The 27,298-nt window shown below is 39.1% G+C and overlaps 1 long non-coding RNA gene across 1 annotated transcript; it reads right to left on the bottom strand.

The window, feature by feature from the left end:
- Positions 1-27,201, bottom strand: LOC145989444 (uncharacterized). The gene is made up of 3 exons (XR_014441848.1): positions 27,190-27,201; positions 9,212-9,347; positions 1-147 (listed from the first exon to the last, which is right to left on the bottom strand). It is a non-coding gene; the product is annotated as an uncharacterized LOC145989444 (long non-coding RNA).
- Positions 27,202-27,298: the final 97 nt, after the last annotated feature.

The following is a 27,298-nucleotide window of genomic DNA, read 5'->3' as shown; positions in this document are numbered from 1 at the left end:
TCACTGGAAAATCACTTCTTCAGAAACTCGGGTTTCAGCTCCTTTTTGGATGAACATTCTCTGCCAAAGACGTCGAATCTCCATTCTCCTCTCGAATAGGCTGCTGACGGAGTTCAAGGTGTTCCATCTCTCTGATGCGGAATTTTCCTCAAATAGAAATAAGGCAAGAATTAGAAATCTGCGTACAGTGGCGTACCCAGGATTTTGGAAAAGGCGGTTGGTTACGTATATTTTTTTTAGTACTTACTCATTGTGACAAGTTTCCTACCTTTGACGTTTATTTTAGGAATACTGGGCCAAATTGGGGGTTATGACCCTCACCAACCTCCTCTGGGTACGCCACTGTATCATGCATCAATGTCGATAATGAATATACGTATAGTACCCTTGCTAGTACAATAAATAGATTTTTAAAAAACAGTCATTAAAATTACATGAATTGTGATAAGTATATAACGGATTCGATCCCGGCCGGTTCAAATCCGGGAACTTTTCTAACGTTGGAAGAGGCCCCGGCGCCCACCAAGTGTCGAATGACATGGGTACCTTGGGGAAACCCTGGGGGGTAAAGACGGTCTCATCACCCCCACTCACGACCGGATCAAGAAAGTGTTACCCCCACACCCCCTATACGCCTTGATGGCGTGGTGCTATGCACAGGGGAGCACTTTACATTTTAATTATAATGACCGTTAATATGTAATCTAAAAATGGTCACGACTAGACCTGGGATTTTTACGTTCTAAAATGTGTGCTTAGGTTCCAAAAAAATCCTAGAATAGGTTCGAAAAAAACCTAAAATAGGTTCTAAAAATCTTAAGTTAGGCTCGAAAAATCCTGAAGTAACTTAAAAAAATTAAAATAGTTCAAAATTCCTGAAAAATGCTGATTCGGTATAGTCACTGGCAATGAAAATGGGACACCTATATCCTAAAATATGCACTATCTTGCATAACGCTATGTGTGTTGCCTAACCCTACGGCGATGGAATAACTTACCAGTGGAAATATGCTATTAGAATCCACTCTTCGTGTATAGTTAAAAACACGTTCGTCATTGTATTTTTCGTGACCAAACAAAGCAAATGCCTCTGTGTGACATAAAAATCCTCTAAAACCTTTTAAAATATACATACAGGGTGGGAAATAACCTTTTGCTAGGAGTCTACAGTAAAAAGTAACAACAATTAAGAAATTATGGTAATACCAAATGTTTACTACAACAATTGTGGTTACAAAAACAAAATTAAAAGTTAGTATGTCCTCCGTTTGCTTCTCTCACAGTACGAAGACGATCAGGGTAGGAGCTCAGAACATTCGCAAACAGTCCGTATTCCATTTCATGTCACGGAGGACTTGTTCCAGATGTGCAAGAAGTGTTGGCCGGGAATAGCGGTCCGGTCCGCGTTCCACTATCATCAAGGACTCAACTGCGTCCTTCAGAATAGCCCCAAAGTGCTCCGCTGCATTCAGGTCCGGTGATGCACCCGGCCATTCAGAACTGCTGAAGAAGTCAATGCCACTTCGCCGAAGAAGGTATTGGTTTTAGCATTTGCCTTGAAGCAAGGGGCTTTGTCGTGAACTAACTTTTAATTTTGTTTTTGTAACCACAATTGTCGTAGTAAACATTTGGTATTACCATAATTTCTTAATTGTTGTTACTTTTTCCTGCAGACCCCTAGCAAAAGGTTATTTCCCACCCTGTACAAACCTAATAAAAGGCTTCATTTAGGCGCAGAAACTTATAATAGGTTCTAACAAGCAAAATAGTTTGCTTTTTGGCACAATAAAACTTCGACAGTTGTTGCGTTTTGTAACGAAACGCTGACATAACTTATTCTTTCTTACATACCTGTAGGAAAAATCAAGGTTATTAGAAGGGAAAAATATAGGTTAAAAACCTAAAATCAGGGGTTTAGTCATGACCACTGTGGAAATAACGGTTTTAGACCGATGGCAAAGTAAACTATCTTCCCCCCTCATTTCAACTCATTTTCTTAAGTTTTTACCTTACAAGTCTACGTGTTAAATTTTCTAACATTTAGATTAGTACATCTTCCTATCGTGTGTTGTGTTCATGTGTTGAGCTGTGGTTTCTACAATGAACCCAGTAAATGACTTAGTGTGTAATTTGTTGCAGACACCATTTTCCAGATGGACGGATGAAGACAAAAAAGACGTTTTAAATTGTGGGGGGCCCACTGACATTCTTCAAATATCAGTTAAGCGAGAGAACAAAAAGGCAGGGAAATCGTACAACATTAAATTTAAAAGTTCCTGGTCTGTCGACTTTCCTTGGTTGTGTAGTAGTCGTTATTTGCAATCGTTGTTCTGCTGGCTTTGTTTACTGTTAGTAACAAATACAATGTGTGGAATAAAGAAGGGTATAACGATTTTGTCAATATAACGCGTTCTCTGCATAAGCGCAATGATTCGATGGAACATTTAAAGTGTAAATTACAATTCAAAGTTTTTGAAAAAAACAGGAATACCATAGCAGATGCCCTTCAAGAAAATAGTAGGCTTTTAAATGTACGGTTCAATGAAAATGTAAGATTAAATAGGCTTTTCCTACAATTAATAGTTGACGCAACGCTGTATTTATGTAAACAAGAACTTGCGTTCAGGGGTCACGACGAAAGCGTGTCTTCGCTTAATCGTGGGAATTTCAAGGAACTTGTTGCATTATTAATATCGAGAAGTTCGTTAGAAATACAGAACCATTACAAAACGAACTTCTTCACCTGTTATTTTAGGCACGAGCCGCTACTGCACAATGTATTTCACAAAACTGAAAAGGAAAAAAACTATTTTTTTTGTCCAGAATAACGAGGCTTTCAAGTAATATAAATTTTGTCAACAGATGGGGTACAAACATTTTTAATAAATAATGTTGTAATTTTTTAAAGAGAAAGGCTATTTATAATATTGCAAAACGATTTTTACAATATTTATTGCAATCAAATTCATGAAATAATCGTGAAATCAGTTTATGAGTTTTTCTGACATAGTTTTTGAGAAATTTAAAATTAACCGTACGTTCTTACAACACATTGGTGGAATTTCTCCTTGAAATAAGAGCTCGGGGTTATGATCTTTGGGGTTATATCTGAATGTTGATTTTTGAATTGTGATCTTTTTGGGAGGCGGTAAGTCGGTCCTGCGCAGACATGATTTTCTGCCTAATCAGGAAAATAAGAACATGTTTGTTCATAGCTCCAGTCTGTTTGCTGTAGATATCTTGCAAGATACGTGTGACATTTGAAACTGGGTAAGCGTTGATGTAGTTTTATGTACTAAGAGTAATTTGCATAAAAGCAGCCTCAGTAGGAATTACCACTTCCAACACTGGTTGAATGAAAAATACAGTATTAAAGAATTCAACGACCGAATTATCTAAATGTGTATCATCATTTCTGAGGAAATTCGGTAAAACTAAGAAACAGAATGGGCAAATGTTATTGTAAAGCTCTGACCCGAATGGAAACATCTGCTAACTAAACCTTATCAAAGAATCGCCATAATTCCCTTTTCAGCTGTGCATACATTAATAAAATTCATTGAAAAGTATAAAGTACATTATCGTGTATGGTATTGTATTCATAATACAGCGTGTACATTGTAAAACCGGCCCCGAGCACAAATATGAGAAATGTTACAATAGGCTATAGTGATCTGCGCATTTAGTACCTTACAACAAATGTTGGAAATGACGTCCTTCTTGCAGGATACATATGTCCAGACGCCTCGTCATATTCCTAGCAACCATATGGAGTACTTCTGCCGTGGTATTCTGAATGGCAACATAGTGATGTGATGCTTCAGCTCTTCTAAGGTGTGTGGATTATGTCTGTAAACTGTTTGTTTAAAAAAAATAGGAAGTAGTCCGGACTTGAGAGATCAGGAGATCTGGTGAGCCATACTCCTTCTGAAATAACCCTGTCGCCAAAAAAAATCCCTCAACGTCGTGATAGTTGATTTAGACGTATGAGAAGTTGCACCATCCTGTTGAAACCAGTACATTCGTTCATCAGGTTCCAACATTGCAACAAACTGCATAATAATGTCTTGGTAAATCTCACTGTCCACTGTGGTTTCAAAGAAAATTCGTCTACTTGATATGGCAAAACGTACACCAACTTTCTCAGGATGATGGGGAGGCTCAACAAAGATGTGTGGAATTTCGGCGCTCCATGTTCGGTAATTTTGCGAATTAAAAGAGCTGAAGCATCACGTCACTGTTGTCATTCAGAATACCACCACAGAAGTACTCCGTAAGGTTGCTAGGAATATGGACATGTGTGTCCTGCAAGAAGGACGTCATTTCCAACATTTGCTGTAAGGTACTAAATGCGCAGATCACTATATTGTAATACTTCTCATATTTGTGCTCGGGGTCGGTTTTAAAATGTACGCACTTTAGTACCAGAGCAGCTAAAGAGGTAGGTTTTGAAGTTAGCAAAGAGAAAACTAAATATATGCTTATAGGCCGAAACCAAGTGTTAGGTCTGGCCTCCCCGATGGCACAGTGGTAGCGTCGTCACCCTGTAATCAAGGGGTCCCTGGCTCGTTTCCCTGTGGAGGCACATAGTGGTTCGGATCCCACTTTAAACTGTAGGTCCAGTCCCGATTAGCCTTACTGTGCATAAAGTTGACTTAAACACCAAATCAATCCAATCCAATCCGTGTTAGGTAATAATAATCAAAACAAATCGTTTGAACCATTTTCTAAATTTAATCAACAAATAATATGATATGTAAGAGGAAATAAAAAGCAGGCTTAATTCAGGAAATGCTTGTCATCTATGAAACTAAAAGTTATAATATACAAGACAGCAATTTTACCTGTAGTATTATATTACATTAAAAGAAAGGAACATAAATTAAGAATATTTGAAGATGAAATCCTTAGAAAAAAACATTTGAACCTAAAAGGGATGAGGAGACAGGTAAGTGGAGAAGGTTACACAATTTAGAACTACAAAATTTATATTAATCTCCAGATATTATTAGAATGATGAAATCAAGAGGACTTAAATGGCAGGCCATATTGCACGAATGGGAGAAGATAGAAGAGTTTACAGGATTCTTGTTGGGAAACATGATGGTAAGAGACCAGTAGGAAGGCCAAGACGAGATGGAGAGATATCATTCAGATGGACCTAAAGGAAATAGGTAGGAATGGAAAAGTGTGGATAGAATGTGCTCATGATAGGGACAGATAGAACACTTGTATTGCTGCAGCCATAAACCTTCGGGTTTAAGAAGGCTAGAGAGTTGGTTAGTTAATATTAGTATCAGAGATTGTTTCTTTCGAAGAACACCATAGTGATATTCGAGAGAAAGAAGACAAAACAAACATGCCATTACGCCCTGACTAGACAGTGATTAGATAATTTAACACGCAGAATGCCTCCATTGTTTTTCCTTCTTCTTTTCTTCGGTCGGTGCTTCTCTGTTGTGACGTATGCTGGAACACATTTGTGAGCGGTATCTTGACAAGATAAGACGAGACTTGTCGCAGTCTCGTCTCGTCTCGTGAATGAGGATGTTCACCTCGTCTCGTTTCGAGGTGTGTCTCGAAACAACCGTTTCCCTTCAAGTTAACGTTAAACAATGAACCGGATTCATGTAGTCCTGGATTGAAACGATTCCATTCAATGTCAGTCTGTCCTGACCCTTCTTTTACAGACATCCATCTCGTTCTCGGCCTCGTCTAACAAGCCTCGAAGAGTCTTGTCTCTATTTTCGCCGACCATCGTGACGGAGTGGTTAGCACAACGCACTACGACGTCATGGGTCCCAGTTTCGAATCCCGGGCTGGGCACGGGCATTCTTTGTGAGCCAATTTCATCATCATCACCCATCCTCATCTTCGCGATCAGCCAAAAGTTGCAGAAGAACGAAGTCAAATAAACCAATCAATAAATCGTCTAGATTTTCAAACTGTCTCGGTCCCTTCTCTAATTTTGAGAAGAAATCGAGACTTCTTTCGTCTCAATACAACCTCCTCATGATCTTATTTCAAGGAGAAATGAACATTTAGGCGGGATTATTTTGGCAGCTTGGGAGCGAGTCATATCCATAGGCGTAGCTAGAACTTTATATTTGGGTGTGCACAATGAAAATAAATGAGGTCTTGTACCTTTTTAATAGCATATTTTGCAACACAATCACTTGGCTCTTTAACTGCACTGATGTTTGTAAAGGAATATAAATTCACTAAATTGCAGTGTTGAAAATTTCTGAATATATGTAGTAGAAAAAAATCAAATTGCATAGAAATTACACACACACAAAATGTTCATAAATGTTACAAACAAATACATCAAAATACACGTCATCTATAACAAGAGACGTCTGTCAAAAGGTACAATGTTCTTAAACTCATCAATAACTTCATTTACATCAATAGACTAAGCTCTTTCATGTTCCACAAATAGCAAGAGTAGGGCTTCCAATCTATCCTGCTTCTGAGTTGCTCTTAATTTAGTTTTAACTTAAGTAGGCTTGGAGAAAGCTCTCTCTAACACGTGCAGCTTGTGACAGGTATAGAAGAAAGGCGGTGCAGTACAGAGTAGAATGCAGTAAATATCTTCCTTCTCCAATGACATCAAAAAATCGAAAATCTATAGACACTCGTTTCATCAGCGATAATGCACACGTTTGTACCGACATTTTCAACTTCTTATAAACTGCCGCTTATTTTCTCTCTTATTGAAATATCTGTCTTTAATTCTCTTTGATAAAGCAGCCCATTAGGGTGTGCCTAGGCACACCCGGCACACCCCGTAACTACGCCTATGGTCATATCTCCAGTAACACCCAATCATCGAGCGACCTGCTGACGTCATTTCAGTCCAGAACCTATCGATAACGCTCTTGGTGACACCATACACTGGAAATTTGCTACAAAAGGAAAAATATTCAGGGTCAGCGTGTACACACTCACTCTCTCTCTCACACACACACACACTCTCACTCACTCATCCTCTCTCATACTACAGCGCCTTGAATAACGTAGTGTGGAAAACGACCCAAGAAACTGGTTCCCCAGACGGATGAGAAACATAGATGGCAGTGCGATGAATGTCGGTGCTAATTTTCTTGTGAAAGTAATGCGGCTTTGTTAGTTTTTGGAATATATTATGTAGATTTGTTTGTCTTGAAAGGCGGTAAGTGAATTGATGGAAACAGTTATATTTGTGGAGTGATTTGCAGTCACGAAATGGCAATTGTTTGGAAAGAAAAGTAAAATGAAATTAATAAATAAATAGCATGTGTAACACAAGAAGAAACATCGCAAAGTGATTCCGGACGTCAGGTGTTGGATTGTGTACTAGAGTTTTATTTTTCTATGTTATTAGAATATAAATAGTATCCTGAGAGATATTTCATACCGAGGCGACAAACCACAAGTGTCGCTTGGAAGCCAGCAATCCGTAATCAATGCAGCCTTTCGAACCGTAGGGACACAAGCTCTGACTGCACCGTTTCCTCAAGGAGATTTTACACCAAAGCGACACGCGACAAACGATACGAGGATTTCACACCAAAGCGACACGGGTCCTTTGGTCCTTCGGTCCAAGGCAACTTTCACACCGAAGCGACACATTTTTGCTTGGAAACGAGCCAATCAAGAGCAACATTTCACATCATAGCGGCATGATGGGAAGCACAGGCCAGCGTTCGGTTGGTGAAATCCTCAAGCGACAAGTGTCGCGTGCCCCTTGTCGCTTTGGTGCGCAATCTCCCTAAAGCAAGACACTCATTGCATCGCGCATGCGCGAACAACAAACCACGACAACATGTTGCAAGCTATTGAGGAAATGGCCCAGTTTGAGCGACACACAAGCGACAAAGCGACATGTATGACTTATCGTGTCGCCTAGATCTGTTGTTGTAATGTGCGGTTTTTCGTGTCGCCTATCTGTTGTTCGCACAATTAGCAGCGAACGCTTGCCAATAGACTGAAGGCACCATGTCCCTTGTCACTTAGTTGGGAACTCCCCCTGTAGCGCGTCGCTTCGGTCTGAGCACCCTTCCTTTAAGGAGCTTTCCGACCGAAGTAACAAGTAGCACGCGAATACGCCATATGAACGTGTCGTTTGCTGTTTGGACTCTCATGTGCAATGAATGCTATTTTACAGTCTGGAAGTGTGTGTCACTAGTGTGACAGTGTGAACATCCCGTGTCGCTTGTGCCATTGGTTTGAAAGTTTCCTTACACTCATGTCGATGGCACTAAGAAAGTTTTGTGAGGTTCCCCTTGTCGTTTCATGGAATCATCATTATCATCATCGCCGCGATTAGTTTAAAGCGGAAGAAAAGAGACAGTAAATATCCAAAATACAAATGCTTCAGTGTGTATATCTTTAAAAGAAATGATGATGATGATAATAATAATTAACCTAATTCATACACAAAAATTTAGTTGCCAAGAGCATTCCACGCGTATTTTTCCCCCGTATTATTAACGAAAGTATGACGATAACAGGACGTGGTCGACTGTCTAGAATGTTCGTTAATATCTTCGCGACCACTGTACCAAATATCATAGCAATTATCACATTCATAGAAATGCTTCATGTAAAAGAATCAGACGTTGCAGCGAAAACTCCATTTACTTCCATTATAAGCAGACGAATACCAAGCACCGGGTTCAACACCAGCGCCTCTAGCGGATCATTTTCGAGTGGAACCAGCCAGAGAGCGCAGAACTGTGCCGTTTTCCACACTACGTTATTCAAGGCGCTGTACTCATACCAATCCCTATTACAGGTCGCCACACAACGCTGTCAGACCTGCACAGCATGCGAGCAACCTTCTCGAATGAAGTGTTTGCTCGTTGGGAATCTGGTTATCCTCCATGTATGGAACCACGCATTGCAGGGTTGCCACTGCCATATTTTGCTGTCAAGGTCATAATTTGTTTGAGGTATACTTTCTCTGATAGACTAACCGCAACCGGACCTAAGGGTTAGAGTGTTAGATTGGAATCCAAGTCGCTGTGCAATGAACCTCCATCGGGAATCGAACCAGAGTCCCCTTGTTTACAGGACACAGCGTTTCACGACATCGAGGAAGCTCTGTATTTCTATGTCACACACAAAACATATTAACGTGCTATGTAACGCTATCATGCTAACACATACGACAGGTTGCACATTCAGTTCAGAATATGATTTTATCATAGGTACACGTGTCACTTACCTTATATATGCTTCTGCATTGAAGGTAAGCGTCGTCAGTGTTGCCCAAAGATGTTCGCGTTCCTGCGTGTTCATTCAGTCCTCTCGGCTGCGTAGACAGGGGCGTAACCAGGAACTTCTTCTCGGGTGAGGCCCAACTTTTGGTGAAAGAAAAAACCGTGTTAATGGAAAAAATAATACTGAAATAGCAATTTGCAATGTACCTGTCCCTACGTACATTCATTGTGAGTACTTTATTCGCTGCTTCGTTGGCAACCTCATTACTCGAAGAGTTAATATCTTAAATATATTCGCTCGTGGATAATCTCTCTCTGCTAGGAGATGTAAACTGTGATTATCTCACCCCAAAGAAACCAGAAACGCAGGATTTGAGATTAATTTTTGTTTCGTTTGGACTTACGCAAATAATTACAAAACCAACTCCAATCACAGAAAAGAATAAAACACTACTTGGTATAATAGCCGTTCACAACATCGAATTACTGCTCAAAACTGACATTACTGTTCCGATTGGTAAATCAGATCACTGCTTTACGTACGCTGATTTCCTGTTACAAAAACCGGCACCTCACACGAGCTAGGAATTTTAGCACTTTCAACGAAGACATGTTCGCAAAATATATAAGTGATGTTGTGGTTAGAGTTACATTTGCTCGATGATGTTAATGAAAAAGCAGAGTTTTTGACCTCAAATATACAAAATCTGTTCGACACACACGCGCCTCTAATAATGATAAAAAGAAAGTAAGAAAAACACACCATGGATCACCAGTAATGTCAAATTGCTGATGCGAATCATCGGAGATAACGCGCTACGAAAGTTCAAACGTTCGAAAAATCCAAGCGACTGGCAGCATTTTTAAAGAACTCCGAAACTTTACCACGTCCGTCGTAAGGCAAGAAAAGAACGCCTACCTTACCTTCAAATTTGGCGGGACAAATTTATACCAAAAAGAAACATGGGATGAGTTGAAACAACTGGGTATGGTTAACAATAAAAAAGTCTCACAATAATACATCCTCATTCATTAATACTATTGAAGATTTAGATGCCGTTCATGTTCATTTTGGTAAAATTTGCAATGAATGTTAAATTCCTCTTCCACTCAAGGCTCAGCAAATAAAGTATTTCGAAAAGAAAACCTGTTTCGCAGGGAAACAATATTTGAACTTCACTGAAGTAACTGAAGAAGATGTATACAAAACTATTTATAGCATACGCTCAAATAGCTCCGGAGCAGATGGTATCAGCACTAAAATGCTCAAACCTGCTTTGCCTTATGTATTATCTCCGCTAACACATGTCATTAATTTTTCTCTTTCCTGAAATGTGGAAAGAAGCACGAATTCTACCACTTCAGAAGAAACAGATCGCTACCTCTGACGATGACTTTAGGCCTATCAGTGTATCTAAAGTTCTCAAAAAAAAAGTGCACTCACAAACGTTGAAATATACAAGGTGGTTATAATTAAAGTGACGGTGTTCAGAGTGGTACAGCACGGGCTGTAATGAGAGTAGCAGTCTGAAACTTCGTAGATATGCTAATGAAGCAATGCGCTCGCGAATTATGCAAAAAAAAAAAAAAAAAAAAGTTCCAATTCTCGCCATCAGGGTAAAAAATGGCGCTGTAAGCAGTCAAAACGTGGTATAGTTACAGGAAAAAGGCAGGAAAGATCAAACACATGAGAACAATGGCTCTGGCATGTTTATTAGGAACTATGGTTACAAGAACTGTTCAATATGGCCTCCCAATTCAGCAACATGCTGCATTCGTAACACGGCATGGTCGACGGTTGCTCGCAGCATGTCTGGTGAAATCTGAGCGACATGTCGTTGTATGCTAGCCTTCAGATCAGGCAGAGACCGGACATGTCCCTGATAGACACGATCTTTTAAATATCCCCACAGCCAGAAGTCACATGGATTAAGGTCGGGGGATCTGGAAGGCCAATCATCTGGAAACTGCCTAGAGATGATGCGGTCATTAGTGAAGGTTTCTCGCAGCAAATCTTTCACGTGGCGAGCGACATGTGGTGTTGCCCCATCTTGCATGAAAATGGTGGTGTGTTCACAGTTCCGTTCTTGCAAAGCTGGAATCACGTGTTGCACAAGGAGGTCCCTATAACGTGCAGATGTCACTGTACACCTAACAGGCCCTCGAGGTGTCATCTCCTCAAAGAAAAACGGACCAAGAATGAAGGAGCTAGTGAACCCACACCATGCAGTCACGTAAACTGAGTGCAATGGTTGTTCCTGCACAACATGTGGACGAGTGGAACCCCATATGCGACAGTTCTGAGTATTCACTGTACCGACCAGAGTAAAATGCGCCTCGTCAGTCCACAGAATATTCCCCGGCCACATGTCATCCACTTCCATGCGTGCCAAAAACCGATGGGCAAACTCACGGCGTTGTGGAATATCTTGGGGTTTCAATTGGTGCACAATTTGAATCTTGTAGGGATACCAGTGTAAAATGCACCGCAATACCTTGCGAACTGTTGACCAGGGGAGTGACAATTCACGTGCCACAGCTCTAGCACTGGTTGCAGAAGTTGAGGCATGTGCTGCACGGTCAGCTACAGCTACAGCAACTTCGTCCACAACTTCCACGGGGATGGGCCGCCTTCCTCTCCCTGGTGCAACACCCAATTCACCTGTTTCCTCGAATTTCTTCATCATCTTCTTCAGCCCATTAATTGACATGGGCCCTCTTCTCAGCCCTTTCTGTTGGCGATATTTCCGCAGTGCAGCGTTACTATTGCTCCCATTCTGGTAAAACAACTTCACTAGCAGTGCACGGTCTTTCTTCGCAATAGCCATTGCTTTTTACACGGGAAAAATCAAACTTTTAATGTTCGGCGAACATTCACATCACTAAAGGAAAAAAAAAAAGCAACAAGCGTCACCAACAACAACCAGGGAGCTCACACAATGGTTAGGCAATGTCACCGACTTTGACGTCAGAGTTACGGAAAATTCCACGTTTTGACTGCTTACAGCGCCATTTTTTACCCTGGTGGCGAGAATTGGAACTATTTTTTTTTTTTTTTTTTTTTTGCATAATTCGCGAGCGCATTGCTTCATTAGCATATCTACGAAGTTTCAGACTGCTACTCTCATTACAGCCCGTGCTGTACCACTCTGAACACCGTCACTTTAATTATAACCACCTGGTATTAACACAAATAATTTACTGCCCCCGCTGCAATCTGGATTCCATGAGAAACAGAACAGCCACTGCATTTGTTCAAGTAGATACCACCGATAAACAGCAAGTCACTATTTTAATACTTCTGGATCTCAGTAAGGCTTTTGACACTGTGCAGCATGATTTATTATCAGCTAAATTTAAATATTACAAGTTTTGTGCTTCAACGTTAAACTGGTTTCGATCATATCTGTTTAACAGGCGTCAAAGCGTCATATTTCAGAAATCGCCGTCTCACGTATCTCAGCCTATAATGGTAAAAGCAGGCGTGCCAAGGGGACCGATACTAGGCCCCCCCTCCTGTTTAACTGGTGTGAATCTAACGGTCTTAAAATCAATCCGGAAATATCCACTTTCATGGTTATTGGATCTAAATATTCAAGGTCGTTCATGAAAAACATTAACATGGATCTCAAAATAAACAATTTGTCTATTATCAGGAATAACACTGCCAAAAATCTTGGTGTCTTTGACGAAACAATGGACTGGTCAGAACATGTAAAGACGCAATGTATGAAAGCTTATGGAACACTCCGTGACTTCCTCCCTGTTGAATGCAAGCAAAGACTCATCCAAGCATTAACCTTGACTATTGTCATAATGTTTACTGTCCTCAACTCTCGTAAAATCTGAGCAAAAAAATACAAATGGTGCAAAATGCCTGCATCAGATACAATTTTCAACTAAAAAGGTCCGATCATATTCATCCGATTTTAAATTTCTAATCTAAATTTGAGTTCGGTGTCAATATGCAGACCAATATAATGCATCACTGAAATTAAGAAAGTCGTACCTTTTTTTATCCGATGAAAGTGTTTGAAGTTATGTAAATCCTCTTTCCAAATTGAAGATGTTTAGCCATATTTCTGGCACAACAAACACAGATAAATCTTTTATGTCTAAAAAAAATGTTCCTCTGAGCTGATATAATATTTTCGTTGCTTTATTGCCATGAATACAATTGTTAACAATTACTTTGGTTTATCATTATTGCTTTTGCTTGGTTTAATTGTTGTTCACACCACAATTGCCGTCGTTAGCAACTTATTGAAAACACGATGAGATTCCTACCAGGCCCGTAGCTAAAGGGGGTTAGGGGGATCAACTACCCCCCCCCCTGAGAGCCTGCTTTGCCCCTCATATGAGAAATACAGAATACATTCCTACATCGAATTCTCACTAATCTTTACAATTGTTACTCTAACAACATAACAAAGACACATATTGTTTTTGTGATTTATTATGGTGTATGGGATTCCGTATAATGTTGTAACAGGATTGGGGGAGGAATTCCCTTCCAGATTCAGACTTCGGGAAATGATTTCGCAATTTTCAGTATCTAGAACAGTTGTGACATTTTGTATTAAAAGTGCCTAATGTGTTTGGATGATTTTCTTGGATGTGTTGCTATGAACTTGGAACTGCTTAATTTTTTGTTTCCCAAGTCTACCTTTTGGTATTAGTGATTCATGTGGTAGAGAGAGGGAGTTGATATTTGATTTTTGTTACTTAGCGTTGCTTTTCTGCCACTTCTAGCTAATCGCAACAATGAATGATGACGCGAAATTGATGAAGAGACACTCAGAAACAGTGCAGCAACCACAGGGGGGCAGGGGTCATTGTCCCCCCGACCTTGGACAGAAGTCCATTCTAGGGGAAGCAAACATTGAAGTAAGAAAACAAGACTAGGAGAATCTAAGAATAGCAGGACAATTGGATACTCGTGATGGAATTAGTCTTTACGTGTTTCTTGCATTTTTCTTCCAGACGGGCAAGGACACTTGCAAGGTGTACAGAGGGGCAATTGCCCCCCTCCTCGATTTCAAATTTTATATAAATAAAAATACATTTCGTAAAACTTTCTAGCTGGATTCGCTCGCAATATCTGCTATTCTTATAGTCAAAGTTCAGAGCCATACCTATGGGGCGGCTGAAGTCGGCCCTGGGAGCCAAACGATCTATATAACAAAACATGTTAAAGAGATTGTCATGGCGCCCCGTAAAATTATTTGCGCCCTATTAAAACAATTTCTTTCTATGAAACTTAATATGAAATATTAATGATGACACTGTAATCCAAAAAGCCATTGATCAATCAAGGGATTCCTATTTGTTTATCAGGTGTCAAAACATGTATTTCAACTATAATATAATACAATTCACACAATATTTGCAAAATGGTTAATGTAACCAGTAGGCAAACATTGTCTGAAGTGATGCAAGAGGAAGGAAATAGAGTCCGTGGTGGACTAAGGGATCCATGTTTTAATGTATTAGCAAGTACAAAAAAAAAATTATTACAATTTTTTGCACAATTCATCAAGTGTAGATAATATGTAACAATTATTATTTAATTCGACTTTTTCTTGCATAATACAACACAATGGTGTTGTTGGATTCTCGTTAGATTCCTTTGTGCGTAAAAATCTTGCATACTGGAAACTAGAGGGAATCATTATAAAGCTTGATTTATAAAGGGTTCTCTTAAGCAGTTCTGCAAAGAGGTTTGGTTTGATTTGGTGTTTTAAGTCCACTTTATGCGCAGTAAGGCTAATCGGGACTGGACCTACAGTTTAAAGTGGAATCCGAACCACTTGTGCCTCCACCGGGTATCGAACCCGGGATCCCTTGATTACAAGGCAATGACGCTACCACTGCGCCATGGGGGAGGCCCTTCTGCAAAGAGGCCCAGAAGCTGTTGGTACATATTAATCGTCTATTAACATTATCGACCTGTAAATATGAAGAAGATACGGTCCCTATTAGCCTATTTATGTTAAACTTTATATTCTTTGGCAATCTGGAAAGCTCATTATCGAAATATTGCTATTTGATGTTGCTCGAAGTTTTCTTTTGTTCGCTGCAGTTTCAAGATATCGTCCCTTTTCTGTTACTTATCTCTTTTGGGGGAGGAGGCAAGTGCCCTGTTATATCTGCCAATGTGACACAATATATTAAAATTTGACCCCTCTAGGATTGACTTCGCCCCCCCCCCCCCTTCAAAGAATTCCTGGCTACGGGCCAATCTCCTCTCCTTCTCGCCCATAATGTCGAAGAAGGACAAAGAGGACTTTCGTAATCGCTGATATTTAGAGTAAATACAAAATATCACTTGGTAGTTTGCTTTTCCCCCAGTGTGATTTGATTTTTTTAAAAATTTGATTTGGCGATTTAAGTCCACTTCATGCACAGTAATGCTAATCGGGACAGTTTAAAGTTGGATCCGAACCACTTGTGCCTCCATCGGGTATCGAACCCGGGATCCCTTGATTATAAGGCGGCGACGATACCACTGCACCATCGTTCCCCAGTGTGACTGGACACCTTCAGAGTAAGATAGACCCGATTAGGCGACTTAGCTCTTTTCTGTCAATTGAATATGGCAACACTGATCTGTATCCGGTAAGGATCACCGGCAACTGCGCCGGCTAAACAGGCATGGCAATATCCCGCCTCCTCCTCCCGCCATAACAGTCTTTGCAGCTACGTGAAGTCTTCCTTGCGGTGGCTCAGGGCCCTTTCCTCATGTTGCCTGAGGAGGGTACCGGATCAGTTCTCCTCTTCGCTTTTGCCGGTGTCAGAAAAAATGCCAGTCTGCAATGTTTACTTTACGACAATATTACCAGTTTATGTACGTAATAATATTTTAAGACGGGTTCTTCAATTCTTTATATTTTGGTGTTACCTGCGGTAACAGCGGCTACATGCACGCCACGCCTCTGGGGGGGGGGTCTCAAAAGTAAAAGCCCATAACAGCCCATACTGAACTCTTAACTTGGGCTCCTCTATAGCTACTCCTCAGTACACGTCACTGCTTAAAAGAAAAGTTTTGATGTATAAACTGAACATTATTGACTGTTCAAAGTAAAGTCTTGAAGCAGACAAAATCGCTTCCAAGTCATTACAAGCAGAATCTGTTAATATGGTTGCTCTCTTAGAAATAACTGAGCTTTCGGGGATCATTTGAATCACTTGTTGAAGAAGCGTCGAAAATATGAGCTAACTGGGCGGTTTTGAGTGAATTCTCTGACAAAATAATAATAAAAAAAGCACTTGGATAAACTCTTTCAGGACCAAAGAATTACCAACCAAGATATCTGCTTCAAAGTATCAATATTTTACCCGGAGATAGACACAGTTTTCTCACAAATGGACAATCGTTCAAAAGGCATGAAAGCAGTTGTAAATCTTCTTTTTGTCAAGCTCTATTGACACTGTGTTTCGCAACGAACCTAAAAAAAAAAATGCAAAAACGTTTCCAAACCTTTATTCCAGTTACAAATATTATCAGTTGGAAGTTCTTTCAAACGATTGATAAAGGACATGAATGATGTGTAAGACCATGTTGATTGCATTCCAGTTATCCTTATATATGCACGGCATGTTCCACGTCCCTTACTTCCCTGTCAGTAGCAAAAACAGAGAGATCATTTTCTAAATTGAAAAGTATCAAAACCTATTTACCTATGAGTCAGGAATGTTTTATGTCTGTCTTTACTTTCAATTGAAAATGACAGGAAAAATTAATAAAGTAATCGATGCTTTTGCAGGCAAAAAATCAAGTAAGAAATAATTTGTCCAACATTGCAAATAATAATCAACTAATTAATAATGTAAGTATTTTAACTAATCTTAATTTGTTAATGAGTAAACAATGTATTATATCTCAGTTAGTTATTTTGTACGCAATCTTATTATTAGTCTCTATCATTTTTTTAAAACAAAGAAAACACAATTAATGATGGAGATCTATATTTATTTATCACTTCATATGTTAAAATCACACATTTTTTGTGTTCGTAGAGCCATCCACTATAATAGCAGTAATTGGGGAGCCCCACTTTAGTAGTCTGCCCCGGGGCCCCATAAGTCTCGCTACGGCCCTGATCGTCGCGATTAACTTAAGTTTTAACCAGTTTTAAGAACTGGAAAAGCGTTAAATGTGGATGGATCTAAAACATCACGAACATTCTGAGGACCACAAAACTACGGGCAAATTATTCTAATAGTGGATCGTTCGTGGCAACGCTAATTAGTGAAATGCATTCAAAAATGGATCAAGAAAACCGACAATACATGTCAGTTGTTGTGGATGCATCGCGGTATTTTATTATTCAGGGACTTGCTTTTATTTGCAACTTTCGCTCCCGCATTATGTTAAACTTTATCTACCAAGGGAAAGTAAATTGTCCTTGCCCCCCTAGTTTTGGAACTCAACCGCCGCCACTGAGTCTGCGGTAAGCCTTAACAGAGGAAATTTCTTGGAACTCTTGAAGTTAATTTCAAAATGAGCCATTATTATTCGCAAATGTATTGCAAATTACACTCAAAATTCGATGTCCACATTTATTCTCAGCAAAATAAGCCAGGAAGTGAAAGAGGCGAATGTATTCACACTGATGTCAGATGAAACGAAAGAAATTGCGAGCAAGGAAGAGGTGTCAGTTGTCTGATGTTTGTACCGCGAGCAGGTAAAAGAACGCTTTCTAGGATTTGCCGCTCTTTGCACACATCAAAATCAAAGAACTTCTTTCCAAGAACTCCATAGATGCCTGTAATTGTGTAGCACAAACATACTTTGGAGTGGTAGTGTGAGAGGTGCACCAGGGTCAGAATATTTCTGGGATTATGAGAAAACTGTTACCTTTTTCAGATTTTTATTCCTGTAATAACATTTCCCTGAAAGTTGAAACGCAGATTTTACCCAAAACTTTTCATGGTTACGAAGATGGAACGATTCTTCGATAGCCTAGGAAAGTATAAACTGTCATTTCACGAGGTTCGCACTAGTGGTATTCTCTGCAAAACCGCAGTTTCCAATGCAGCGAGTGAAAGAACCTTCTCGTGTTTGAAACCTTTGAAAAACCTTGGACGTACCCAGTGGCGTAAATAACACCCCCGCAGACCCCGCGGTGCGGGAGAGAAAGGGGGGGCGCAGTAAGAATGATAAATTAAGAAAGACCGATATTTCACAAAAGTTTTCCTTTCGGTGTTGAAATATTTGTTCAACCAAACATATCATATTTTTATGTCCCTACAACTTCAAACAGAAAATGTTAATCACTAGAAAAGTAGAAGGTGAACATTCATTAGCTGAATAGTTCAAAATTGATTACGTCGCCGAAGGGTAGACGACAGCGCTGACTCCCCCTCCCCGGACCTAGTTATCGCCCGCGTTTCAGCAAGGTTTGGCGAAATTGTGCTGCTCCCGTATGTTGTGCTACTAATTTCTGTGAGAAATATGAAGAAGATGTATCTCGCACTACAGCTACAGAAATTCTTTGTTTTTGGTATGTGGTGTCAATAGAAATCAAAAGAAGAATCATATCGAACATCAGCGAATTTGCAAAATTCCTCGTGCTAGAAAACAAATTCCTGACGTATGCGCTACTTATATGCATATTTGACCCAACCTGTGACGTCTTCATCAGCTGAGGGGTCGTCTTCCAAACTAACATTGATCACAGATTATTTGAGAAACACAATAACGAGTGAGATTGGGTGGACTGGCGCTGTTAAGCACCGAAAGCTAGACTTGACCAAACTAGCGCAAGAAGGCCAACTAACAGATGAGTGCTATTGGGCATTTAACAATATCGTATTTTATGTGGTAACAGTGTACTTTCACATATAATTATAATAGTATATACTTTTCTACAGTTTGTCTGTTGTCTTAAACTTTCGTACTAGTTTTTCCATTGATTAAAAAAAAATACATGTATATATTTTCATTTTCGTATATATATATAGTAACTGTATAATAAGTAACGCTGTGTCTAGGCGTCCGAAATTGGGACTCCAAATTTCATTGTAAGATATATTTTCAGCTTAATATAACAAAAGAAAACTGTTCAGCTTTCGGAAAATTCTCGTGTTTTCATCTGGGCCTATTTCAGGAATGGACCTAATGCTGCAGCATCAATAGCACCCACCTTAATGCGTCCCTGTTCTCGCCAACTGCGAACTGTCAACCGTATTCCAACGCTCATTCCATACCCGTCTCTCAAGTCACTCACCTAACGTTTGCCTAATTGCTTATTCCGCATTCCTTTCTCTGCTTCCTGCTATGTTAAAAATAACATAAGACTTCTAACTTCTTACCTAATACCTTGGGTACGATACGATGTAGACGAATTAATGTTTTAGAAAATAAAACCTTTTTTTAAAAAAAATGAATAGGGGCGCACAACTGAAAGGTGCCGGGGGGGGGGGGGCGCAAAGCGTGTTAGTTACGCTACTGGACGTACCGAAGGTGGTAATTGTGTTCTCCAAAGCACATATAGCAGAATTCTCCCATAGGAGAATTGCACTTGACTGACTTTCGTTGTTTCTAATCAGGGCCGCCGTTAGGGTTGTGCGACGCGTGCCACCGCACAGGGCCTCGCGCTTTGAGGAGCGCCGCGCTTCAAGATATTGAATATTTTTTACTCCTTTATTCACATTCATTTCTTGTGAAAAATTGATCACATTAGAATAGATAAAATAAAAGAGAAGAAGCAACATTAGGAATACAGCATTATTTGCAGTCATACTATAGAAAAGGAAACCAAAATTGAAAACGGGGACAGCGAGCCTGCTGTGAAAAGAAAATTTCAGCACTAACAGTGGAGTTCCTTGTTTGTGGTCCCAACCTTGCACCGATTCCCTGTTATAAACTCTATTGTTCGATAGAGTTTCCTTGTGATTCTATGCGTTGAAACCGAACTCCCAGGCCCCAAATTTGAGGATGGGAAGAGGAAAGACCATGACAGGGAAACGTGTCCCGGTCGGCATTTTGCCTTTTGTGTGAACGGATCCGCAGCTAAATAGAAATGAAGATTTGGAGATACTTTTATTTCTACTTTCTTGAATCCCAAGAAAGGGGCTGGGATTTGCAGATATCGCGGATTTTACCATTATGCCAATGAACAAAAAAGGCTAACCCCCGGGTGGTAAAGAAGAGTGGACGAGGGTGAATTGCTCCTCTGGTTTCTCTATACCCCTTTGGTCAAAGTTGACCTGATTTCCGCCCGCTTCGGGAGAAAGTAGAGGTCGAAGAACCTTGTTCTGTGGTTGCTAATGTTTTGCTCTTAGGGGAGCAAATGTATGTCCTAATTTTTATAATGTCCCAATGCTTCAGGGGCAATTAACTGAAATTCCTTACATTGGAAATTTTTCAAGTAGCACAATGGGCTCTCCTCCCTCGCCAGATTATTGACAGAAACTTACGTGGCGTCAAAATTTGCTGACAATGGTGAAGACCGCATTATCAAATACGCGTATTTGGGGGTGATTTTTTTCCTAAAATAATATAAAATTCAACAGTATACATTTTTCTTATATATATGTAATATTGTAATATGTAAAAAAGAAGTTTACAAGTTGGCACCATGCTGCAATATGTGCAAGGAGGTGAGGGAGAGGGGAATCAGAATATATATCCTTAGTAATCCATTTACTTTAGCTGGTTTCAAGTCACTTTTACTTCCACATGCAAACATATTTAGTTCGTTAGGTGAACGGAATGATGAATTTCGGGGAAAGGCAGATTAAAGTGTAAAGCGAAGTGATTTCAGTTATGTAATAGTTATGCTGTCTTAATTAAATGCTTTATGAGGATTATGACATGATGTGGGTGAACGCCATTGGCCTTGGGTAGGAGGGGATGGCGACCCCTGGGATTGACGACGTGAGGGATACATTTTATCTGAGAGGTAATCTACATTGTGTTCTATAAAAGAATGTCCCTCAATTATATCATACGAAATATTTAAACTTCCTCAACACATGTATAAAGAATAGCGTTCCTAGTAGAAAGTATTACGTGGGGGATTTTGTTCGAGTTTTGGGGGTAGTTGGGGGGAATTCGTTGCATAAGCAAAGGGACTTAGCTGGGGAATACCATTCTCTCGCACCCCCCTCCCCCCTCCCCACTGCACCTAGAGCATTGGTAAAGATTTTAAGTAACACACAAATATTTATATTCGTGTATTGATATATACGTACTTACGTACACAGGCTGTTGCCGCGAACCACCGACAACCTTTCACAGCATGAAGAGGACATCAATGTGAACGACTTTTCTTGATAACGTTTTGTTGATGTAAAGTCGATGAGGTTTCATTTTGACTTTACGGCTGCTCAAAAATCGGCATTTTTATCCTATATGTTTGCAGTCACGAATCACATTTTTCTACCGGGACACTACGAAATCTTTAGTATGCTACGTATAGATAGGAAAGGGTCGCCCTCAGGATATTAATATAACTTAGCGAGTCACTAAAGAACGATAAGCAACAGTACGTGAATTGAGCGTCTCGATGCCCCCAGGTGCCCATTTATTTCAGGCTAGGTGGGGCCCCAGAGCGGCTTTATGCGGGGACAAGGCCACAAAAATTCCAACCTTAGATCACACACCTCGGGAATCGAAACCGAGTCTCTCGCGTGCCAGTCAGACGCTCTGCCGACTAGACTACCTTGGTTCTTATGTATGTTTGCAACGATGAATCTGTAGTGCATGGCTACATACATACAGGATTAAATGTGTTTCTCCGAGGGCTGATAGAAAGCCGAAACAGGTCCTAAAGTAGCAAAAAGTTATTAATTACAGAAAGTTATTTGTCTTCATGTCCTCAACACGCTACCAAATTTCGTTGGTGGCTCAAGAGAAATCCTTGTGTTAAAAGTGGGGTAATGTTTATGCAATATTAATAACCATGTCGGTTTTAGTGTCGAATTTTACGAGGCATTGAAGGTGTATATATTTTCATTTTTCAAAATATAAAGGTCTCGCGGGTATAGTTCACACAGGACCTCGCGCTTCCTAGCGGCGGCCCTGTTCCTAATACTTAAGAAAATTATTTTCTTCCGTCATGTTTATATTGCAATAAAATTAAACTGTTCGAAACATTTTTTTTTCGACATTCATATTATTATCTTATGAGGTTATTCCTGAGTAAACAAAAATAATCGATCAGGCAATTCGATTATCGATGGCGGGAAAAGAACTTCCGGTTTGACCAAATTCCCAATGTAAACAAGTGGGATACAGATTATTTTTGAGCTTATTTTGCTACAAAAGATCGCATACCGACTGGATCGCTTGAAATTTGAATGCGATAGAGATAAACGAAAGTATCTGGAAAATAATTGGAAATTCCCGGATCCTTTAGATGCAGATATAAGGGACAAAATACTAATATTTTCCAAGACAATGTTGATCTTCTACCAACAGTTTCGTGTTAAGACTTCTGCTGGTTGAAATAATGCTTTTATAAATTATGTAAATTGAAATACTTCAATTTTACAGTAAAATGTACAATTTTCGACATTGTGTATTCAAACACAGCCCCTTTAATTTTATCATATGGCTTAGAGAGAGCGTGGCCAGAAATTTTTGTAGCAGGTAAAGGCTTTTAATAAAAGTAGAATAGTAGTAATAATAATTACGACGGTTATAGATGCTATTGTACAATAACTAATTACTAAACTAATTACACTGATAAACAAATTCAAACCTTTTTTTGCTCCTTTGAACGAAAATTGGTCATTATTTATAATTCGACCCCGCTGAATCCAAATCGGAAAGTAGAAATGCTGTATCACCTATCGTTTTCCCTGGATTTTCATTTTTTGTTTTAATAAAAATGTAATTCCCTTTGTAATAATACATCGAAATTTGAAATTATTTTTGTTTGTTTGCTCATGAAATAAGATTTATATATTGAAGTGAATAACTATGAAATATAAAACAATTAAAAATATATATATAGGACCGATTTTGACTGTTCAATGAAGAAATTTCATGCAAGGAAAAAGGAAAAAAAACACATTTTTACTCACATTTTCAAAATTTCTTTCTTGAACTCTGCCGTTTGTAACTGCCACCAGAAACCTTTTCCTAGAGGTTCCAACAGTAGTCTGCTAACATGTTCTGTACCGATTTACCTGCATATCGTTTCTCCATGACAGAAATATCCTGGTGAAATCTCTCGCCGCATTCGTCACTAACCGTGCCCAAGTTGGGGGGGAGTCCAAGTTCGAATGTAAAAAGTGAATTTTCAAGGATTTATTGCACCCCATGCGCTGATAACACTTCAACAAGTTCTTAACAAGTTCCTTGTAGTTGTCAGCTTTCACATTTCCAAGAAAATTACAACATACTTGCCTGAAAGCTAAGCGTTTCTCTTTTTCTGTTAGCAATTCCACAAAGTTGTCATCATGAATGATCTCACGGATTTGCGGCCCAATAAATATGCCTTCTTTTAACTTACTATCACTGAGTTTAGGAAATGTTTTTCTCAAGTACCCAAAACCCTCACCATGTTTATCCAAAGCCTTAACAAAATTTTTCATCAGCCCTAACTTTATATGCAACGGTGGTAACAAAATCTTGTCTTTCTCAAGTAGAGGGTGATTCCTAACACTCTTCTCTCCAGGAATTAAGTTTTTTCATATGTTGTAATGTTTATCTTTTGCCCGGCTGTCCCATTCGAAAAGAAAGCAACAACATTTTGTAAACCCAGACTGCATGCCTAACAGTATACCAATCATTTTGAGGTCTCCGCATATCTGCCAACCATATTTTTCATAATTTATCACTTTTAATATTGTATCCATATTTTCATATGTTTCCTTCATGGTGGAAGAATAGGCAAGGGGATACTGATGGGTATATATTCCCATTATGCAACAATACTACTTTTAAACTATTCTTAGATGAATCTAAAAATAGTCTGCACTCGTTTGGGTTGTGACTCCTTCCAAGTTCTTGCAGAAGACCTTCTACGTCATTGCAGTAAGTTAACTCATTACTAACAGAAAAAAATGTGTCGGTGATTGTTGGCGTTTCCGATATGACACCTTAACACCATCTTGTAATAAATTCCACCCTCGGAGACGAGAACCTAATAATTCCGCTTAAACTTTAGAAAGGTTGAGGTCTCTGACTAGATCATTTAGTTCGGATTGGGAAATAAAGTGAGGTATATTTGGATCAGGAAAATTTGGATCGGTGTTTGGATATGAGGGACCAGGTTCGTCATCTGGAGAAGCACTGCTTGGTTCTGTTTCATCCACTGTCCATTCTTTAGGAGGCTTAGGAATTTGTATAAAATCATGACTCATAGGTTTCTTGGCTGAAGGAACATCAGGATAAAATATAGAATGTTTTGATTTAGAATTATATCCCACTATGTTTGTTAAACAGAAGTAACAATCCGTAGTATGATATTTTTGTTCTGTCTATATTACAGGGTTTCCGAAGGGCATTGATTTGTGAGTGCCATTAAGTCAACCACGTAAAGTTCGCGAACAATTACAACAAATTTTACTTGGTGCCCAGCTTTTTCCCTCGTCTACTTTACTTCCAAAATACAACTCATATGCTTTTTTTCACTATAGGAATGATAGTATTTCTCTGTGACTTCGGAGTAAATTCCCCGCAAACATAACAAAACAAGTTCGGGTTATTCACACATTTGCGTGACATGGCGTACTCATTAATTGAGTTATAATATATTTCTTTAAAAAAAACAATTATGAATGCTTTTATCGTTTTGTTAAAATACAACTTACACTTCACTTCACTATACACAATACTACATTCACAATTTCACGAACATACACAAACATAAAATACGGCTACTCGCGAAGTTATCGGAAAGGAAGTTAAGACTCGACTAACCCACAAAAGAACAAATTTTAACAGAGAAAAAGGAAATTACTCTACTGCCAGATGTTTCCTCCACGAAATATTAAGTTCCAGTCATAAACACACAAGGTCGCTAAAAGGTTCTTATCCATTTGCTAGGAACCAAACGTTAAGCCGGATGCGGAGCAGGGTGCGGAGACTGCAAAACATTTAGGTGATACAGGAAAACGGATGCGATATTCGTTATCAGCACATCTGAATACATAAAGATCACTTAATTTTATTTAAAGGAGTATTTCATTGTTTATCAGTGTTATATTTTCAAAATGTATCATTATTATTTATTAATTAATTCTATTCGATCCACAAGTCGAGTGAATATCCAGCATAAGTATTTTCCATTAAGTCTTTTACATTTTATAGTTACAATACTGAAATGCACAGTTATTGTATTTTATTATTAACTTTTGCATGTGTCGTTCAAGAAAATACTTTAGATGTTAGTAAAAAATTTATTAATGAAGTTTACGTTGAGTGACCTCACATAAAATTATATTTTTTGGAATTCTGAATGATTATAAACAGTTCCAATTTTTAAATTTAGTCTACACATTTGAGGTTAGACAATTATAATCCTCGAAACACGTAAAATATTTTCATTTGATTTATTCCGGTGATGTAGTGTCGACTATTCGCGATTAAAATTACCACCTGAGCGCTAGTGTCGCTTCCAATATGGCCGCTCTACGTAGGATAGATCTTTGTTTACATTTAGTAGTAGTACGTAATAGCAGCGTGTTGTCATTGCTGGTATGGAAGAAACGTTTTAATTACGCGTTATATTTAAATATTGCGAATGCGATGTGAATTCCAGGAACTATAACGAAGGTGAAGCTGTGCTGAGAGCGAAGCATTTAATTATGATAATAAAAATAACACGGAAAACGCACACGAAGATAATGTATACGCACTGGTTTTTCCAAGCGGTGCTGTTTCATTTGCACTGCACCTCGGTTATAACTCCCTAACTGGGGCTCTCAGAAATGATTTGAAAATAAAGCAATTCACCTGTATTGCAAAGCTTGGGAGGAAATAAATGAAAACATGCTGTTGCAGTTTTCTCCCCAAAGAGGCAGGCTGGTTTAATAACAACACCGGATGATGATAATAATAATAACAATAACAACAATTTCATTAAGGCTATTTTCAGTCTTCACTGAAAATTAACATACTGAATGAAACAGCAACATTAGCATGTCAATTATGTTTTCCTGACTTACCTTCATGATTACGGACATTAATTAATTCTCAAAATATTTTCATCTTTGCACTTAATGGACTTGCACCTGTTCCAAATTACATACATAATACATTGTTCTCGAAAAAAATGTTATATTCATAAAGAACAATTTAAAACTTACTTTCATGGCAATAAAATCATCTTTCCGAAAGATTATTTCGGAAAATAGAGTGAACAGACTCGTACATTCTTCGTAATTTCCTATACGCATTTCAGTTGTGCCAATCTTGTCAATCAGTTGTTTTCTCTGATTTATTTAAGCATTTCATTTTATTGATTCCACGGGGTGGAAAACACATGTAAGCTTCTCACTTGTCCTGAACCACAAAACGATTTAGAGCAAAAAACTGAACAGTATACACTACTTTTTTTGCATGTTCCCCATGCTTTGAACGGCTTCAACACGGCGAAGTGCAGTGAGGTGTCCTACGTGGAATAGTTCCTGAAAATCTCACCAGATGGCATATCGGATAATTTTAATCGCGAATAGAGCCTATTCCCCGGCGTCTGTGTCCAGTCTTTTCGCTTTACTGCCTGAATTCACTGATTTTTTCCGTATCGGATGTGTCTGAAAACTGTACACGCATATACCCGAGAAAAAATATTTGTTCCCAACCTCATGTTGTAACCAAAAGCCACACAATGATTTTCCTATTTTATTTAAGACACTGCCTTTACTCCATGTTATTCATATCAAAACCGGAAGTTAAGTTCCCGCCCGCGCCAAGGAAGTACAGAAATGAATTATAAAATTATAAATGGGGAAACTATTTTAGACCATTTTCTGTCTTCCAATAGTGAAATAGGCCACTAGAAACAACTTTGTACGTACGTACCTTTTGGACATAGCCTCAGTCTAGTTTGACGTGCAGTGGGAAAACTGAAAAGGATGGATCGCAAGATGACTGTTAATTGTTGTCAGCTGTTGCTCCCTACTCAACTAAA

The sequence above is a fragment of the Lepisma saccharinum genome, chromosome 6 (genome assembly GCF_977018435.1).
Source record: "Lepisma saccharinum chromosome 6, izLepSacc3.1, whole genome shotgun sequence".
NCBI classification, from domain to species: Eukaryota; Metazoa; Arthropoda; class Insecta; order Zygentoma; family Lepismatidae; genus Lepisma; species Lepisma saccharinum.
This window is presented reverse-complemented; position numbering and strand designations above follow the sequence as displayed.